Source organism: Salmo salar, chromosome ssa17 (assembly GCF_905237065.1).
Source record: "Salmo salar chromosome ssa17, Ssal_v3.1, whole genome shotgun sequence".
In the NCBI taxonomy this organism is placed as follows: Eukaryota; Metazoa; Chordata; class Actinopteri; order Salmoniformes; family Salmonidae; genus Salmo; species Salmo salar.
Genome location: NC_059458.1, coordinates 17,997,965 through 18,006,954, shown reverse-complemented (window position 1 = coordinate 18,006,954; position 8,990 = coordinate 17,997,965).

Sequence of the window (8,990 nt, the reverse complement as noted above, 5' to 3'; positions counted from 1 at the left end):
GCTATCTTAATTTGACAGGTTGAAAGACAATAAAGGGTGTAGATTTGAAAGGGTGATATCCGACATAGTCCCTGGCAACTCTCAGCCTGATTCTCTTCCAATTCTGAGAAGGGATCTCATTCCTGTCAAGCCAGGACAAGAGAAACACTTAACTTGACATTTAGAAAGGCTCAGAGATTTTCTCTAGAGGCCAGGGGAAAAAGAAAAGAAAAGAAGAGGATGTTATCGCAGACATGTGTTTAAATGCCAAATGGGCTGGTAGCTTTGTGACCACGGAGATAGCAAAAACCTGTCCTCTGGCCTATTTGGAGTTCACATATTAAGCTTTCTCTACATATTCTCTTTTTTATCAAACATTATCTTCCAAGGCTTAGTGCTTAGCGAAAGGTCATCATCACAGAACAATCTTCTTACATAGCATAATAATGCTGCTTCAGCCCTTTCAGATACTACTGCAATACAAATTGATTTGAAACTGTCCACACATTCGGGCCGGATGAGATTTCACTGATCTTCATGACTCACAATCGAAAACATAATAACAGACATATATAGCTGAACAAGGTTAATATACTGTTCTGTCCCAAATGGGACCCCATGCCATATGCCCAACTGAGTGTGGCTCAGTTGGTAGAGCATGGTGTTTGCAACGACAGGGGTGTGGGTTCGATTCCCACGGGGGACCAGTACGGAGAAAAAATTTATGAAATGTATGCATTCACTACTGTAAGTCGCTCTGGATAAGAGCGTCTGCTAAATGACTAAAATCTAAATGTATAGAGTGCACTACTTTTGACCGGAGCCCTAGGGCTCCAGTCAAAAGTAGTGCACTACATAGGGAGATAGGACACCATTTGGAACGTATCCTACATCTACTTCAGGTGTCCTTTTGAAGCAGTCATGTTTTAAGACCTCTCTAGATATTCAACCACTGCTCTTGAAAAATAGCGCACTAGCTGTATCATTCATTCATCGTTCCAACTGCTGCTTGTTGAAAGAATCCTTACAATGTTATTTAAAATGGTGTTCCTTTATGTTGATATACGGTACCAGTCAAAAGTTTGGACACACCTACTCATTCAAGGGTTTTTCTTTATTTTTACTATTTTCTACATTGTAGAATAATAGTGAAGACATCACAACTATGAAATAACACATCTGGAATCATGTAGTAACCAAATAAGCGTTAAACAAACCAAAATATATGTTATAATTTAGATTTTTCAAAGTAGCCACCCTTTGCCTTGATGACAGCTTTGCACACTCTTGGCATTCTCTCAACCAGCTTCACCTGGAATGCTTTTCCAACAGTCTTGAAGGAGTTTCCACATATGCTGAGCACTTGTTGGCTGCTTTTCCTTCACTCTGCGGTCCAACTCATCACAAACCATCTCGATTGGGTTGAGGTCAGGTGATTGTGGAGGCCAGGTCATCTGATGCAGCACTCCATCACTCTCCTTCTTGGCCAAATAGCCCTTACACAGCCTGGAGGTGTGTTGGGTCATTGTCCTGTTGAAAAACAAATGACTGTCCCACTAAACGCAAACCATATGGGATGGCATGTCACTGCAGAATGCTGTGGTAGCCATGCTGGTTAAGTGTGCCTTGAATTATAAATTGATCACTGACAGTGTCACCAGCAAAGCACCCCCACACCATCACAGCTCCTCCCCCATGCTTCACGGTGGGAACCACACATGTGGAGATCATCCGTTCGCCTACTCTGCGTCTCACAAAGACATGCGGTTGGAACCAAAAATCAAACATTTGGACTCATCAGACCAAAGGACAGATTTCTACCGGTCTAATGTACATTGATTTTGTTTCTTGGCCCAGGCAAGTCTCTTCTTCTTATTGGTGTCCCTTAGTAGTGGTTTCTTGGCAGCAATTCGACCATGAAGGCTTGAATCACACAGTCTGCTCTGAACAGTTGATGTTGAGATGTGTCTGTTATTTGAACTCTGTGAAGCATTTATTTGGGCTGCAATTTCTGAGGCTGGTAACTCTAATGAACTTATCCTCCGCAGCAGAGGTAACTCTGGGTCTTCCTTTCCTGTGGCGGTCCTCATGAGAGCCAGTTTCATCATAGTGCTTGATGGTTTTGTTATTGCACTTGAAGAAACTTTCAAAGTTCATGAAATTTTCTGATTGACTGACCTTCATGTCTTAAAGTAATTGTGTTTGTTGTTTCTATTCGCTTATTTGAGCTGTTCTTGCGATAATATGGACTTGGTCTTTTACCAAATAGAGCTATCTTCTGTATACCAACCCTACCTTGTCACAACACAACTGATTGGCTCAATTGCATTAAGAAGGAAAGAAATTACACAAATGAACTTTTAACAAGGCACACCTGTTAATTGAAATGCATTCCAGGTGACATCCTCATGAATCTGGATGAGAGAATACCAAGATTGTGCAAAGCTGTCATTAGTCAAAGGGTGGCTACTTTTAAGAATCTCAAATATAAAATATATTTAGATTTGTTTAACAATTTTTTGGTTCCTACATGTTTCCATATGTGTTATTTCATAGTTTGATGTATTCACTATTATTCTACAATGTAGAAAATTGTAAAATAAAGAAAAACCCTGGAATGAGTTGATGTGTCCAAACTTTTGACTGGTACTGTAATTGGCTTCATTAATAATTTAAAGTTCAACAAACGTTTGTTTAGAAGTTTTGTTTCTGCTAACCAACAATCTATTCTACTAAGGGGTGTTGAGGACACAATGTCACGGATTCCACCGGTACTGCTGCTCATTCCGTGTACCAGTTCTGGAGGTCTACGTCACCGGCCTTCTAGGTCTCACTGAACTGTCTCATTACGCACACCTGATTCCAATTCCCCTGATTAGTAATTGTATAAATGTGCCCTCTGTTCACCATTGTGTTGTGGGTTACTGTTCCATCTCCGTTGGTCTTATGAGTACCTGTGCGTTGTTGTTTCGGCTTTCGTGCTGCGTGTGTTGTGTACTCGTAATTATGGGTCTTGTCCCGTGTAGTGTTTTGCGGGTCTTGTCCCGTGTATTTATTAGAGGTTTTACCTTGCTCTTTTGTTTGGGTTACATCCCAGTGTTTTTGTATACATGTTTGCTTTGGGCTTTGTCCCCGTGCCTTTTCATGGCATGTTGTATATTTTGGTGGAGTATTAAACCCCCCTATTACAAATTCCTGTCTCCAATCATTTATACAACGTGACACACAACATACTCTATTTTTTATTTCTGTCAGCTCTCACCATTCTGCATCCCAAATGGCACCATATTCCCTAAAAGTGCCCTACTTTTAACCAGAGCCCTATGGACCCTGCTCAAAGGTAATGCACTATATGGGGAATAGGGTGCTATTTGGGACGCACCCCATGTCACTGTGGAACATGTCACTCAGGGAATGTACTATAAAAGATTCCCTGTTGGCTGCCTTATGGAATGTGCCTAGATGAGATTCACTATATTTACGGCCAGAGGGAGATGACTAATACATTAGTATATTTTTCTTACCATTTCTGCTCTGCTCACTGAATATTTTGAGGCTTTGATGTACAGTTGTCCAATGCACTTACCTAAGCAGCCCAGGCATATCAAGCTTTCACAGATTTCCCAGTGCAATTCCCCTAGTTTTGTGCAATGTGACTGCATTCTAATATTAAGATATCCGTTTGAAGTTTCCATGCTCCTCCTCTGGGGAAGGTGTTTTCAGTAGATAATGACTTTCTGTGATTCAGACTGGATCCACAGGCTGTTCACCTTGTTTTCTTCCCCAAGTTGCTTGTTAAAGTCCTGAATACCCACACATATTACTGTATGAAATCCACCATGATCCATTGACATTATTACACATACCGCTTTGGGAAAAACAACAGCAATAACAGCTGTAATAACAGAAAATCATTTCAGACAAATACACATTTTGTTTTTATATGACTTTAACAGCATATAAATATTGACTTTCTGTGAGATTTGAAGCACTATGGAATGACTGAATGTCGGCCCTAGTCTTTAGTGATGGAGTAATACATTGGCTGGTGAGGGCTAGTCTGGTCTGTGTGGCACAGCTCCCACTTCCTCCTTGACTCAGGTGGTACCCTGGGTTAACTCAGCACCCACGCACCCACGCACACACACCCGCAAACACCCACCCATGCACGCACACAGACACACACACACACAGATCAAGGTATTTAGCCCTACCATTACCAAGAAAGGCCAGTGAGTGTAGTCTCTATCCTATTCTGCATCCTATGAATGTCCTTCCCTATAGATGGGTTAGCTGATTGTTAGCTGATTGTTAGCTGATTGCTAGCCAGCATGACAAGAAACTGCCATGCAGGGAATCGTAAGTGACCCATTTCATATGGTTTGTCTTGTTCTTCATAACATGTCTTGTTTTGAGATGTTTTGACTGATTTCATGTCAATTCTATGGCAAAAATGTGTTAGCTAGTGAACCAACAACTGGAACGAAGTATTTAAGAGACAAGTGCTCATTGTGAAAATGTATTCGTTTTCAATAAACATTGGAGACGAAATATAGTTTACATGTTGTCAACAATCTAAGCCAACCCTGTCTGTTTTTTCCCATAGTTAGTTGCACATGCGTCGGTTTTGTTGCTAAACAACCAACCCGTCTATGCTGTCACGTCCTGACCAGTAAAAGGGGTTGTTTGTTATTGTAGTTTGGTCAGGGCGTGGCAGGGGGTGTATGTTTAGTGTGTTTCGGTTTTTTTGGGGCAATGTTCTATGTTAGTATATTTCTATGTCTGTGTCTATTTAGTCTATTTCTATGTTCAGGTTTTTTTTGTTTGGCCTTCAATTAGAAGCAGCTGTTCTTTGTTGCTTTTAATTGGAGGCCATATTTAAGTAAGGGTTTTTTGTCACTGTGTTTGTGGGTAGTTGTTTCGTGTATAGCGTTTTGCCTTACAGGACTGTCTTCGTCATTGTTTGTTATTTTGTTTAGTGTTCACGTTGCCTTCTAAATAAAAGAAGATGAGTATACACATTCCCGCTGCGTTTTGGTCCAATCAATACGACGAGCATTACATATGCATCCTTCCTATTTACCAGACCTAGGTTCAAATACTATTTGAAATAATTTCAAAGACCAAAACTGCAAACCCACCCATTTGGCACTCCAGTCAGACTCAAACGCTTTTATTTGAAAGATTTTAAATAGTATTTGAACCCAGCTCTGCTATATACATCTATCGGAATCCTATGCTAATCCAAAATACTTTTATGTATACCCATTTCACCCATTACTGAGTCATCTATGGTTTGACTTGAGACCTTCGTTTCAATGGATCCATTACACAACTATAGCACGATTTCTAATGAACACTGACATATCTTTTAAAGAATTCTATCAGGGCCAAGGCAAAAGGACACCTGAGAATTTACTCTCACAGCTTCACACTTTTGACCCACTTTAAATGGATCCTTTGAAATGTGACATGTACAGTACATGGCTGAAATTCTAAAGCATATGATTAAAATCACTTGTATGTGGTTGAGTTTTTTCACACTTTGTTTTTAGTTTCTTCTTGAAATCTTTCATCTCCTTCAATTATGTCCATAACTCAATCAATGTAACAGCACCTCACAGTCAAGGAATTACTACAATGGCCCTTGCTGCCATGGATAATTTCCCCTCTGCCCGGAGACTGCCTGCAGAGAGGAGACTGCCTGCAGAGAGGACACCCCAGGACTGGATCACTCCTGTGAAATCAACAGCAGGAGACGGAGAGGGAGGTAAAACACCGTCAGAAACACTTGATGACACATCTAAGCTCTTTATCTCACACAGCAGCACTTGTAATTATCATATTTTGAGGTAAAAAAAACATGGATGCATTAATTCACAGGGAGGATTCTGATGCTTGTGCGTCCATGGATTGCACCATTACAGAATGTCAAAGCTGCCAGTACATGTGTTTCAACTGGTTGAATTCTAGCTTTAAGTAGACAGGTAGGACAGCAATTACTTGTGGGCCTTTTTACATGTTATTTTTCCCCTGCAGAGTGGTAGAGTGGCCTTACCCTGGGATGTTGCAGCGGTGAGTACCTCCTCCCTCAGCACTGGCCCGCTGGCAAAGCGCTGGTCGGCTGAGGTGACAGACTCCTGTCGGAACCCAACCGTCCTCCTCCAATGCCCCAATTTCCTTCCAAATCACAGAGATAGGTTCTGTGTATTTCCTGTTTGGACAGGAAAGTGGGTAATGGCCCTCCTGGCACACAGAACAATCATAGCTGCCATGGTAACCTTGGTGGACAGAGCATGAGCGAGAAGGCTTTTATACAGGCCCAAGAGGAAGACATGGGAGCTTTACCATTGTGTAGTTGGACCATGGGGGACAGTGGGGAGCGGAAGCTTGGCACTGGAGCTCCACAGGGCAGTGGGTCTTTACAGAAGCAAACGGCTTCTATCTAACTCATTTATGTGTTGGACACACACGCACACACACACACACACAGTCAGTTATATGCAGTCAAGGCGAATGGCACAGTGTGTGATTCATGCACCTATGGAGTTAGATGTCACTTCCTGTCCAGAAAGTGTATTGATTTGGAGGGCCATCTCAGCTCTCCAATGAGGATTTCTCTTGGATCTCTTCAACCAGAACTACTCAGAACTATTGAAACTGAGAGGACGTGCTATGTACCCCCTCAATGTGATCCAGTTCTAGGACAGAAATACAAGACATACACAGAGCATGAATGCAAACAGTCACATGATCTGTCCTCACATCTCAGGACTCCAGGGAACTTTATAAAATATATATATATATATATATAAAAATATATAATTTCCTGTAGTCGCCTGTGCCCGTCGGGGCTGTATATCAGCGGTGAGGTGCTGAGTCTGCACTCTGAGGGGTTGTTCCTCATACCGCTGCCTGCTTGTCTGAGTCTCAGGCCCTATAAACATCACAGCCACAGGATTACAAGACTCTTTACCACACCTCACTAACTGGGACCGATGCCAAGGGGGTAGCAGAATGTTCCCGTAACGATTCTGAGAACCAACAATTGTTAGCCGGGATGGCTGATGTTGATGTTTACAGTCACCAGGACTGGAATTTTTTATTCTGTTCCCGATTAGACTGGATTCAATTGAATAATAAGACCCCAACCTTATTGAGTAAACTACATTAGCTCAATCTTATGGCTGTAATCAATGATTGTAGTATTGGGAATGGCTCCAACTGCCAAACGTCTTTTCAAAGGTGTCCATGTGACCATCAAACAGTTTGGCAAGTGGGTTAATGTTCAACCAACGAGGAGAGGAAAATGGCGAGAACTTATCTGTATAGTTTTTTTTATGGTGTTATGTTTGAACTTATTCAACTGCGTGTGATCCCTTGACAGTGGTGATCTCTGCTCTGTAAGAGGACACAGCTGTTGTCTTCATCCCTTTCTACAGCACAACTTCTGCTCTATTATCCACAGTCTCTCACCACTGAAGCTCTAACACTCTCAGCTTATGGCTTTGTTCTCCTGGCTGCAGTGACACGAACCACAATGTCACATTTTCCGATGCTGATCAAAGCTGTGATTATGTTACCGCAGGACAAGGCAGGAGTCGTGTGCTGGGGCAGTCACGGCAAAAAGACGATGGAATACTAAAGTGTTTCACCACATCGTTATAAAAGCTTTTGATGGTGGGTGTTTCACGCAAATCACAACAAAAGCTTGAGATCGGTATAAAAGCTTAAGAAACATGCTTCCACTAACATGCATTAGTGGAAGCACTTACAGTCTTTATGATACAGATTGAGAACAGCATGAGAGTAGACTATATTCATGCACACTGTCCTGCAAGGCCATGCAGGTTATGGTGTAATTTTGGAAAAGGCAGTAATGTTGGAGGTGTATTGCAATGAAAATCATCAGCAAATGATTACACACACGCACTTGCGCTCGCACGCACACGCACACACACAAGGCTGCCGGCCCAGACGGCATCCCTAGCCGGGTCCTCAGAGCATGTGCAGACCAGCTGGCTGGAGTGTTTACGGACATATTCAATCTCTCCCTATCCCAGTCTGCTGTCCCCACTTGCTTCAAGATGTCCACCATTGTTTCTGTACCCAAGAAAGCAAAGGTAACTGAACTAAATGACTATCGCCCCGTAGCACTCACTTCTGTCATCATGAAGTGCTTTGAGAGGCTAGTTAAGGATCATATTACCTCCACCTTACCTGACCCCTTAGACCCTTAGACCCGCTACCATCCAGAAGGCGAGGTCAGTACAGCTGCATCAAAGCTGGGACCGAGAGACTGAAAAACAGCTTCTATCTCAAGGCCATCAGACTGTTAAACAGCCATCACTAGCTGGCTACCACCCGGTTACTCAACCCTGCACCTTAGAGGCTGCTGCCCTATGTACATAGACATGGAACACTGGTCACTTTAATAATGGAACACTAATCACTTTAATAATATTTGCATACGGCTTTACTCATTTCATATGTATATACTGTATTCTATTCTACTGTTTCTAGTCAATGCCACGCGACATTGCTCATCCTAATATTTATATATTTCTTAACTCCATTCTTTTACTTTAGATTTGTGTATATTGCTGTGAATTTTTAGATATTACTGCACTGTTGGAGCTAGTAATACAATACATTTGCTACACCCTCAATAACATCTGCTAAATATGTGTTTGTGGACAATAACATTTGATTTGATTTGACACACATACACACACTAATGTAGTGGTTACAAAGGTGCTTCGCTTTCCTATAATCTAGTCGCTATTGGACCTGTCCAAGGTTCTGAAACGCTATAGCCTAGTATAGACCGTTCAGGTCAGCACAGGGCTCACTTTAAAACCAAGAAGACATATGACATTTGTATAAAAGTCATGTAGTTACGATTGGGAATTTGATGAACCAGAAGTTTGACATCAGAAACTCCTTTGCAAGCTGACCGCAAAGGAATTTGATTTCCATTAATGGGGATGGCCGGTGTAGGTCTATAGGCA